The sequence below is a fragment of the Diorhabda carinulata genome, chromosome 8 (assembly GCF_026250575.1).
Source record: "Diorhabda carinulata isolate Delta chromosome 8, icDioCari1.1, whole genome shotgun sequence".
In the NCBI taxonomy this organism is placed as follows: Eukaryota; Metazoa; Arthropoda; class Insecta; order Coleoptera; family Chrysomelidae; genus Diorhabda; species Diorhabda carinulata.
The window spans coordinates 10,056,001-10,068,410 of record NC_079467.1 but is presented as its reverse complement, the minus strand read 5'-3'; the positions used below and the strand labels follow the sequence as shown (position 1 = coordinate 10,068,410).

At 30.1% G+C, this 12,410-nt stretch overlaps 1 protein-coding gene across 2 annotated transcripts in view; it reads right to left on the bottom strand.

Moving 5' to 3' along the window:
• LOC130897272 (protein prickle-like) overlaps positions 1 to 12,410 on the bottom strand; it is a 629,019-nt gene that overhangs the window by 282,298 nt on the left and 334,311 nt on the right. The window lies entirely within an intron of this gene.

Here is a 12,410-nt window from a genome sequence, read left to right as displayed (position 1 = left end):
TTTAATTAATAATACACAAAAGAGATTGTTGTGTAAGGTTGAGCTTGTGGACAGCATCCTGTGAGAATTTGGTTTTATAAAACACAATGTTTCTTGCCTATTTTCATTCTCAAAAATGCATAATGGTTTTGGTTAGGTTTAATTGAATTTAAAAGAGAGTTTTTAAGTGGCTTTATTAGAAAGTAAAAGACTGAAATAGTCATTTGTATGCTTAGACCGAGAAATACCTTTTTAACGTACCGAAAGAACAGTTATCGCCGAGACCGCTTGCGGCCGAGGCAAGATAATCTTGAGGTCGTTAAAAAGTTTCGCGGCTATGGAATACACACTATTTTTCGTACAATCGTTAAAATAATCAAATAATATAAAAATCAAGTTAACGATTAAAAAATTTATTTTCTGAATAATTATCTCAACATAATTCAATATCAGAATCTTACTTCCAAATTTCTTCTGTAGGTTCATTATTTGGTTTGTTTTTATTGGGTATCAAACCATAATGTCTTCTGTATGTTCCTATTGGTATACTCGCTCTTTATCTTGTTTTTTGTAGGAATCAAACCACAATCGTTCTTTTGAAACTTTATTTCCGATTTTCGAATAATCGAAAATTGATTATTTTGATATTTTGATAATCGATTATTTCCGATTTATCGATTATTTTGGATTGATCGATTATTTTCGATAAATCGATTATTTTTGATTAATCGATAATCGAAAATAATCAATTATTTTACATAATCGATTATATTTTTTGATAATTGCCCAGCCCTAATATTGATGAACTATTATGGATTTGCAAACTTTGCATAATTGTTTTCTAGTACCAATATAGTAATATTATCCAACCGATGATTTTTTAAATTCTCTTCGCATATCGTCTAGCAAGTTCTAGCACTGCGTAAGTTAAAAATGACTTTTCTGGAGAGCAAAAAAACTGCTTTTCTTTATATCGCGATCATAATATAAATATTTTTTTTTGAAAATTTATTAATCTAAATCGATTTCAACATCAGGTGAATCTTTCGATTCTCTATCGAATGAAATTCAAAAATTATTAAAGCGATTGTAGGACTGTATACCCGTATAACCTTCTCTTTGTATATTTCGTACGGATTTGTTTTATCTTACCCTTAATTTGTTTCTTTGCTTATATTTCACTTATTTCGAACTCATTGTAATTAATGATAAATGCCTAGAATAAATAGTTTTGTGCATGAAATCCTATGTCTGATTGTTCAATAATTCTGTAAGGTTTATACAATATATTCTATATTTTGAAAATAGCGGAAGAGTTGTACATGTGAAGGAAACATAGTTCAACAAAGGTAGCGTAAAAAATGAGTTTTTTTTCTAGAAATGTTAATAAACTTGGAACTAGGATACATAATTTATCTAGTTTTTGGTTCGTTAATATCCATACATCTATACACTTTAAATTTTTTCTATCAATATATATTAAAACTTCCAAATTCGTTTAACTTGGTTATCATTGTATTAGAATTGTCACGAATTTGTAAACGTAGATCGTGGAGCCGGTTCTATTCTATTATATTATCGCGGATGCGACGGTCAACTCACATTTTTTATATACGCCGGCAATTTCTTGATATTGTTTTTTGTAACTCATTCACAATGTTGTGGCCGTTTACATATAATTAATATTTAGGAAGTCCTTTTTGTTTGTTCAGATTCTCGAACCTGAATTATCGAGAAATCCATTTTGCATCATCGTTTGTTCATAAGCGAGTCAATCATTGAATAATTGGACGTAATAGTGATCGAATCAGAAAAGTATAAAGTAAACGGTGAATTTAAATAAATTATATATTAGTGAATAGTTAAGACATACTCAATAGTAAATAGTTTAATGTACTTAGTGTAAGTGTATAGATAAATTAAGTAAGTAAAAAACATTGTCTATAAACACACCCCAACGTTAAAAACAGTTTGAATAAATAAGAAAAACATTACAGAATAAAATTGATTCATTATTATTTTCGCGAACCGAGCTCTAAGTCTTCGCGACGGTTTTGAGTATCACTACCATTGATGTGACTTTTCTACCATCCAATAAATATATCGTGAACTCGTCATGTGATATACAGATTGAGGCATACTTGGACATTAGTTTCGCTCGCATACATTCAATATTCTATGAACATTTGGCTGTCAAAAAGAATTGTTCGCGTTGAATACCGCATAATTTTATAACCACACAAAAAACAGGTCATGTCGATTGATGCAAAGTAATGCTGAAAAAACATTAGAGCAACATAGAGCGGTCTATTCTAAATGATACACCAGCATTTGTTTGCCAGATGTGTTCGAAAAAATCAGGGAAACCAATCGCAGACGACGAATCATTCTCCACCACGACAATGCGAGCTCTCACACATCAGTTTGAACAAAAAGTTTTTGAACATATAATTGATGGATTATCCGCCGTACAGTCCTTGTTTGGCACTCAATGATTTATTCTTATTCCACAGATCAAAAATAAATTGCAAAGTCAACTTGTTCCTACACCTTAAAAAGCGGTTGATGCGTCAAATTACATGTTTTGGAGGTACTTCAATCGGAATTGAAAAAATGACACTTGGTGCAAACGCATTCAAGAGTTTATTGAACTTAATGAAGAAAATTTTAAAAAACAATTATCCATATCTAATTATAAATATTTGTTTCTATTCGTCTATCTCAAAACCTAGTAGTAGCAAACAGAAAATAGGTATATCTTCCATGAAAATGTAACAGTCAACTCGATATATAATAGTGTTTGTCGAATGAATTATAAGGTTTTTAGGTGTGCCGTTTCGTAAATTAGCTTCATCAAATATATCTTCAATTTGATATCTAGTGTTTACTCTACCATGAAGAAATTTGACTGAAGAAAGTGGAGATAATTTCGATGAAAATGAATATCTCTTCCCAATCAAATATGAACTGTAAATTAGTTAAACTTATCTTGAAATCGTATATTGATGAAATTCAATACCTGCATGAACGTTTTATGAATCATTACATTCAATTATCAAATGAAGAAACAATTTCCAATTATGAGTTAATATATTTATCACATCACTTTGAATCTGGAAGTCTGTTAGTACGTTTATAATAAGTACAGTTTGTGCTTGAGCAATATATCACCGACTGCAATACTTGAATCATTTAAAATACAGGGTATCCTGTAAGATAAATAGATGTGCAGTTCGGTTTAAACTCCATATTTGATTGAAAGTATTTTTATGAGAAAATATGAATTTATAAAAGTCGGAGAAGGGAAGGTTGGATCTTGTCTAATGCCAGTCGAAAGTAGAAGTTAGCTCCTTACTTAAAGAAAATTATAATTCATTCTATTGAGAATTTATATTTGATAATAAGCTTTTCTCAAACTTCTAAAATGTTTGTGAGGTAATTTTTATGAATGCTTCAAATAAATTGTTTCGAGGTCTAATAATATTAAATTTAATAGAATGTCCTTTAAGTCCATGTGATCAATAAATATGCACATTTTTCTATTTCGAAATAGTAGTTTAATTTGATAAATTAAATTTCATGTTCTCCCAAATAAGAAAACATATGATATATTCTCAGATTATAAATTTGGCCTTACGGCAATGTAAGTCTCTTATATAAAGCAAATAATTACAGTAGAGATTAAGTAATGATAATCTGTGCTTTACGAGATATTGTGTAGAATCTGCAAGCTATTTACCACAAACTTTAAGTAGCGCTAACTGTAATTCTCAATGATATTCTCGCAACCATACATTCCTTATCCTGAAAGGGGCTTGCTTCTAAACTTCCAAAACGAACTTTGCACCTCTTTAGCCAAAATCTTAAGATAAGGTTTATCTAACGTCCCGGTTTAACCGATGTTAATACGTAATTTCTGGAAAGGGTAAACGAGTTACTAATGACATAATAGCTGCATGTAATCTATTTAGCGTTAGACAGATAAATTACGACGAGCTTCAAAGATATAACAAAACTCAAGACTCTGTGCAGAGCCGTAGTAGGAGTGATAAACAATTTCTACGTATCTATGGAAATATATCATAAAAGCTTGTAGGTAATCTGTTTATTTGTTTCGTTAGATTAACATTTTTTTCCAATTAGGCGGAACGTAAAATGGATCAATATGTTATTGTAAGGTTGGAAAAGTGTAACATGAGCACTTTACTCATATTCTTATTTTGTCCCTCTTTCATGTGAACTGAATTTGAACATTTAGTTGCAGAAATAACTTCTATCTAAACTCATTTTCATGCTAATACGTACGACCTGTGAAAATGTCAGTTGAGCTCTTATTCTACCATTTTTGTTATTTTTCATAGAGATTCATTCGAATACTTTTTTTGGAATCCTAAAGTTTTCGAAAATAATTTCTAAAATATTCCTAAATTGGAGAAAGCAGACCATAAAATTATCGATGTACAACTGTGAGAAAAAACAACAACAAACAAAAAAAAAAGAAAAATTGGATATTAAGAATTTTAAAGAACTCGTCATAAGAATGAAAAATTTCTAAATATAATGAAAGAGTGGAGACTTGAGTTTACTTATTTCAATCTAAGGTTTCAGCAGAATATTGTTTCGACGTAATTTATAACGAAAATAAAACTAATATTAAGAAGGAACTCAAAAATTTCTCTTATGCAAATATGATAAGAACTCATTCAAAATTCGTCATACAAATTTCAATCGACATAAAACTGATATAATGTCAGTAATTTAATTTTATGATAGAGAATTTCAGATTTTGTAACTGTTGGAAGCCTACATCTGAAAGTGTTATTTCATTTTTTTTTTGTTCAGCATAAAATAGAATAAATAATTGTAGAAATTTTCAGTATGGAGTTTAGTCTTTAGTCATATTTGCTTGCTACAGCTACAGCCACAGATTTTTCGTCATTCTTTTTTTTCTAGCGAGTACCAAAGAATTGTTATATATCAAATACAATAAATTTTCCCATAATATTTTTCTTGTTCAATAGATATTACCTGAGTATTTTTTTGCAGTTGTGTTTTATTACGACTCTGTTAAGCTCTCGTATCCGTAACGGGAACACACCATTCTCCCGTCCCGTTGATCGATGTCACAAAACGCGACAACTGACGTCTTAGGAAGGGGAAGAAACAGGGTGAAAATTGTGCCGCCCTTTGCTCTGATCTCCCTCGGAGACTCAGGTGGCAGGGTACACTAGACTAATATATCGACGATGGGTTCTCTATCATCGCTCGTCGAGACATGTATTGTTAGGATGCCAGCGACGCCTTTCTATTCTTTCCTTGATAATATTTTTTGATAGATTGTCGTGTTAGGGGGAGATTTAGTGAGATTTTTATTAGAACGGATGTGATTGGTGAGTTTGTTGTAATTTGTAACTATATGATCGATAATATGGTACAGGTGCAAAGAGAATGAGTTTGATTTTGATTTTGTTTGTATGAATTCAGAATTCTTAATCATTATACAATCTTTTCAGTCATAAACTGATACTAAATTTCGATATGTAGAATAGTAATCAAACTAAGTGTTAAACATAACTTTCACAGTACTTTTTTCAGACATATAGTATTCAATTGACGACAATAACTATTAATAATAATGTATTAATTGTTGCTGATTATCATAAGTACTGTTTGTACTAAGTAGGTACTAAATAGTAAAATTCTCTAACTAACTCTAGTATAGTACAGAATATATATTTTATGATTCTCGTAATCTTGCATCTAATCTTGTATCACATAAAATAGGCCCCAAAGGGAAACGCGCCAATGGTTTCTTAGTACATTGTTACAACGATTAATGTTCCGCATTCCAGTCGACAACTATCCCCGAAGCTGCAAATAGGCAGATTCTAAACAAAAACATAGGTGTTGCTATCGAACACTGACAGATCGTGGTACATGATAGTCAATTTAACGGTAATGTTTGATAATGCGACTGAATTCAAAGATAACTACAATTTTTGTTGAAATTGAGGCCTTCCAGAACTGTGTTCTAGACTAAATCCGTAAAGAAATATCTACAGTACTATTATTTCTATTATTCTTACGCATGAAGTTTTCTTCTAAGCCACCAAAGTGTTCTTCATATCTATGTTATCAGTAAAAAGCTTCCACTTCTATATTCCGATAGCTATTTTCTGAAATCATGTCAATAGAAAAAAGTTCTATTATATATATATATATATATATATATATATATATATATATATATATATATATATATATATATAAGAAAAGTCGAAACGTCAAAATTTATCTTTCTTTTAAAAACTATCAAAAGAAAACTAATATATATATATATATATATATATATATATATATATATATATATCATATATATCATTTATCCGGACAATCGGGAAAAACAAAATAATTACATGAAGGAACTTATGGGATCATTATCAACCTTTGGTGCAGACAACGAAAAAATACGAAGCAAGCATATAAAAGATATGCTGTCTTTGACTATCAATGATTTAAGAGCTGTTTCATTGAAGAATGCTTAGCAATTGAGCACAAATTCAATATGACATCAGAGAAGACGGGCTATCATTAGTTGCAAGTGTTCTCAAAAGGAAATTCCGAAATTTCATTGAGGGAATAAGAAGGGGTGTCATAAATAAAGCAGAAGTAAGCTCCTATTTCAAAATGCGTCAGGGAACTCTCAGTGATAATGAATTAATAAATATACCTGGCCTTATTTACAACATAAACGAGTCATGGTTTGATTTGACATAGCTGTAGCTAACTCCAGTAAAAATTGAAATCACGGCTGTTGTAGTACTGAAGGTAATTATATCCTTCCCGCATGCACTATGTAGTAGTAGAAAGGAAAAAACATAAAGATGGAGTACTCTTAGGGTCAGTGATTTATATGTCCCCGAAAAACCGCCTACATAACCTCCGATATATTTCTTGAATGAATGAAATCCCATTTCTTGCCCCGAAAATTGCACCGAATTTGTAGACAAGTAGTGAGAAAAAAAAGGAATTAAAAGATCTGCAACGCAAAGGGAGGGGCAAAATAAGTACCATCTCTCTCAGAGTTATACATTTTAAAGCGTTGTTGTAATAGATTTCTGTCTGTATTTGGAGATTTATGAAAATCATTGTGATGACAATTGAAATTAAATCAAAACTTTAGAGAGATTTTCTATGAAATGTAAATTTTTATCGTAAGATATCTATAAACAAAATGATTGATTCGTAAGAATATTATATAAAATGATCTAAAAATCAAGATATCAAAGGAACATTGCCGAGTTAAGTTTTGTTAAGATATAATTTTGAAAACTATTTTCGATATGAAAGAAAGGTGCAACACAACAGTATTGAAACTGAGAAAACGCGTAGAAGAAATGCATCTTCGGAATCAGCAAATACGATACGATACGTATGATAGAAGAGGAGTAAAATATGGGGGGAACATATTATAATTGTGGATACCAATTATTTTTATTTAAACTTTATATTTAAAAAATGTGAAACCAGATATTCAGAGGAAATTTTTCTAACCGTCATCGTTCTAATAATTTGGTTGGAAATTGTTTAGATTCGGGAATTAATAATTTAATCAAAATGTATTTGAATCAATGTTTTCACACAAATAATAATTTATAAAATAATAATAATAACTTTAAAAGAGAATGATTTACATAAGAAACGCAGAGTAATTGCTGGATACAAATATGACAAATGAGGACAACATATGCGAAAATTTATCAAATAAATTGAAAATATTTATATAATATTGAAAAAAGAAACAAAGTCTGCATGTATATTATTGTTAGCCATTTAAACTCACTCTTAACGTGAAAATTTTTGACGATAATAAATAAAATAATTCACTAAATAATGATTTCATTCCATAATGTGTAGAATTGTTGTATAAATCATTTTAAGGAAAATTAACAGTATTAATTTGTTCGCAGGTTATAAAATGGTTGGATGATAAATTTTTTTCGAGAACAGTTATATCTTTATAATACCTATTCACGTTAGAATAGCGGAGTGGCTTTTATGTCTACCTACACAAAATATCTGTGTGAAGCTTTGAATAGACTTAATAATTGGAAGACCTTTTATATCATCTCAGTTGAAGACTCTTAATGATTTTAAGAGCATCGAAAGGTATCTTTAGAATTTTGTAAGGTACAAAAGCTCCTTTCAAGAAGCTTCTAGTAATTATTATTAAATGTTTTAAAAGGGTTGGGTAACTGAGAAATACTTTACTACTTAAAATCTGCATTATACTGATTTCATTAGGGTTTTGGGAGCTTATTACAAAGAATATAGTGCACTATAAACATATATATATATATATATATATATATATATATATATATATATATATATATATATATATATATATCCGGATATCGCGGAACGAAACTGAATCAGAAATTATGGCACATTATGCAACATGTAATAGAAAATGATGTATTCTATTTGAGATAACTAAGTTGGGATTTGCTTCTGGTGTGAATGTAGGTACATCGTATTACGTAATAACATTCATTACCACAATTGCAGTTAATAACTAATTTCATTTTCTGCTTGGATGTTCACAAAAGAAATCATCAATTTTATTAATACAAAAAACATTCTATTGAAATATTTATTGTTTCATTTGAATATTCTTTAGACGGTATTCAGTTACATAGAAAAACCGGATAATCGAACGACTAGAAATATACTTATTAGTACTAAACACCTATTGACAATGAAGTTTACGAATAAATAAAAATAAGTTGAAATTATTATTCACAGATACTTATTGAATTTTAAGAAAATATTGGAGTATAATACATTTTCTTTCTCTTCTAAAATACTTGATCTGGATGTAATTTGTTGTTTTTTTATAATAAGAGTCAAATTATTTGGTAATTGTCATTTAAAGGTATACATTAGTCCCTAATAATCTCGAATTCCTATAACTGATTGCCCAATCATAGAATCTCGATTGTATTTGTATTATTTTTAAAAATTTGGTGAAGGGGTTGGTAACATCATATGTGCATGGAGTTCGATGAGAGACGCATTCGCCATAAATAGTTTTTTCACTGCCTTGCTATTTTATATGAATTTTCGTGAGAATTTATGATTGAGTGATATAATTCCATGTGCAAAGCTAAACATGGAAGTCATGTTCACGTAGTAAAACATATGTTAAATAAACATTTACAAATAATCGAAAAATGTTTTCTAATTCTAAAAGTATTATAATAGCATATTCGTTATAGTACGCGTTATTTGGAACTGATATCGTTATTACGCCAGATATATAATTTTACAATCAAATGCCCTGATAATACTTAATTAGAATGTGCTCAGCTTATTTTGAATACTACAATTTATGTTGCCTGGCTGTAAGCTATGACTACCTGAAGTGATTGATGTTTTGTAAGACATTTCTCAGACTTTTAGCATAGTTTAGTATACACCTAACAAACATTCTATACATATCTGACATTTGCAATATTTGTCAGTTCTGTATCAACACACACAACATTCATGCTTCACAAGCGTACACATCAAATATTCATATTAGACAATACACAAATATCACAAGAAGACAATGTTGATTAGAAAAAATTTATCAACACAACAAGCAAACAACTCAATATAAAAGCAAAGGAACTCCACTGGCTAATGGGGAAAAATGTGAAGTCTTAGAAAACAGAATCTCTATTTACAAAATTATCATCAAATCTGTATGGAGTTATACTATAAGGCTGGGCTTCAAAATTTTACATAAAAATCATCCACAGATCTGAAAATTCTCCGACACGGTATGTATCAAACATCACCATTCAAGTGGGTCTTGATGTACTAACAATACATGAAGTTATCAAAGAAAAAATAAGAAAACATCGCAAAAACAAAGAAACTCATCCAAACCAACTATTAGAAGAATTGTTATTGTACCAAAGCTCAACAAACGACTTAAGAAAACGTGGCTAATAGATCTGACATGAGTTGTTAGAGAGTACAGCGCTAGATATAAAGTTGCTTGAAGACTTAACACGAGTAAACAATTGAACTTATAAAATATAATGAAATATTCTGATTGTTAATAAAATACACATAAAAAAAATGTTAGTTCTCGTCATATTTATAAATATTTGGTCCAAATTTTAGCTTGCATCGCATCCAGTTACTTTTAACAAGCATTCATGGAATTTTACTTTATGAGGCAAGTGTCAAGGAAAAACACTGCACACCAAATTATCCCATAATATTAAAATCTAATAATAGCCGTAACGAATTAATTTTTGTGTTGTAGGTTGGTTTGAGGACATCTGATATAGAAAACGTTATCATTTGTTATTGATTACAATAAGACTAAGTGACATCAGTAGGCACGTTTAATATACGATAGTTGGTTGAGTGTTAGTGATAAGTTAATTATTATAAGTAAGTTAAGTGTAGTGTAAATGTTTAAATAAATTAAGAACGCAAGAGACAGTGTTTCAAATTTCACCCCACGAATAGAAAGAGTGACGGAACTGGAAGCCAAACTAGAGAATCGAGAGCTGTGAACGTCTGATAAGAAGAGCGAATTAATAGAAAGACTCAAAGTGGCACTGGTAAGTGACGGATTTGATCCAGAAACCTATTCATAGACGAGTCTTTTACTTTAATCTTGTCAATTTGTGAAATAAAAAACGATATTGCTACTGAAATGGACGGGATGATTTCGACATGGAAAAACGATATTTCAGCTAATATTAACGCGAAAAAGATATTTCGACCATGAAAAGCGATATTTCTCCCGATATTCTGATATTCTATAATTAAAAACGGACATTGCCGCGGACGTGGGAAACAAAATTTCATCTCTAAAATTAGCTATCGAGAATGAAATGACAACGATGAAATCAGATGGACGAGAATTTCAGGGAGTTAGAAAGAAAGATTGCAATTTGGAGAACAGAAGTTATTTCAGTAGAATAAAAGAAGATCGAACAAATGAAATCCTGTAATCAAAAAGCACTACTCAAGACCGAAAGCAACAACAGTTTTACACGAGTCAAGGCCCCAACGTTCGACAATAAGACGTCTTGGACTAATTACGTTAGACAATTTGAGACAGTCGCTAGAGTAAATAATTGGTTCGGTAAAGAAAAAGCAGTGAACTGCAAGGAGACGCATTAGATAAACTCCAGACGATACCTCTCAAAGAAACTGATGACTTCGAACAGCCGAAGAAGATTTGATATGATATAATGCAGCCACGAAAGCTTCAGAATATTACGGGAATACAACCATACAAGAAAAATGTGACGAGAATAAATTGGACAAACTTGTTAAAAGGTATGGCCGAATCGAAGCTCATCAGTACGATGAAAAACTAAAACTGCATGAACAATTACCAACATAGGATAAATTAAATGATGAAAATTATGAAATCGTTCATTTCAAATACAAAGAAAAAGAAATTGTTAGCATGCAAAATGAAATGAAAAATATGCCGAAAATAATAAAAATTTACACGCAAAATGAATAAGTCTTTTGTACCAATTCCAAAACAACAATAATTTAAATTAATAATCCTTGATAATGTGAATTGAAGCCAAAAATGCCTTTATGATTGAAACAGATTGTATTTTGATATTTTTAAGGTAGATGTTTTCATAATTCATACATTTGACTAGCCAATGAATGGTAATATTTTGATAACTACATATTTCCTTTTTCAAATGGTTGCACATAATTTCCACTTTGAATGAATTTATTGATTTCTGCTCTTACTATACTGTGTATAATTCTCTATAATATTCTATGATATTCTATCATAGCTCTCATTGATGTCATGTTTTTTGCCTCGAAGATAACATACAAAAGCCTCAAATTAATGTTCAAATCAAGAGAATTGGAATTCTTATTACCGTACATTTATTCGCAATATGAGACATTCCACTAGAATAGTCCCTAACCTCAGCAAGTACTCCCAAAACTCGAGGATATATAGCAAAACGGTATAGAAAGCAGGAATATTTTCTGTTTAACAGAGATTTCAGAATTTAATCATGTAAAGGAATTCGTAAGATTTGGAATTCGAAGGAAGCCTTTGCAGAGAGAGGGAAAGGATTAAGAATCTTAAATATTCGTAGGCATGTTTGTAATGAATAGAATTTCATTTAAATATTTACTGATTCTCAAAATATTGATAAAAAAGTCTAATCTAGATTTTTTTATGGAATATAATGTAGATTATTGAAACTGAAATATCATACTTAATAGTATAGAATGAAATTCACCATACTTTTCAAACCTCCCTTGCTGTCTTTCTTCTCAATGTAGCGCTTTACTTACTCGAAAACGTCTTCGACTGATTAAAATATATCTCCTGTAAGTCAAACTTTGCGGTTATGAAAAGGAAAATAGTA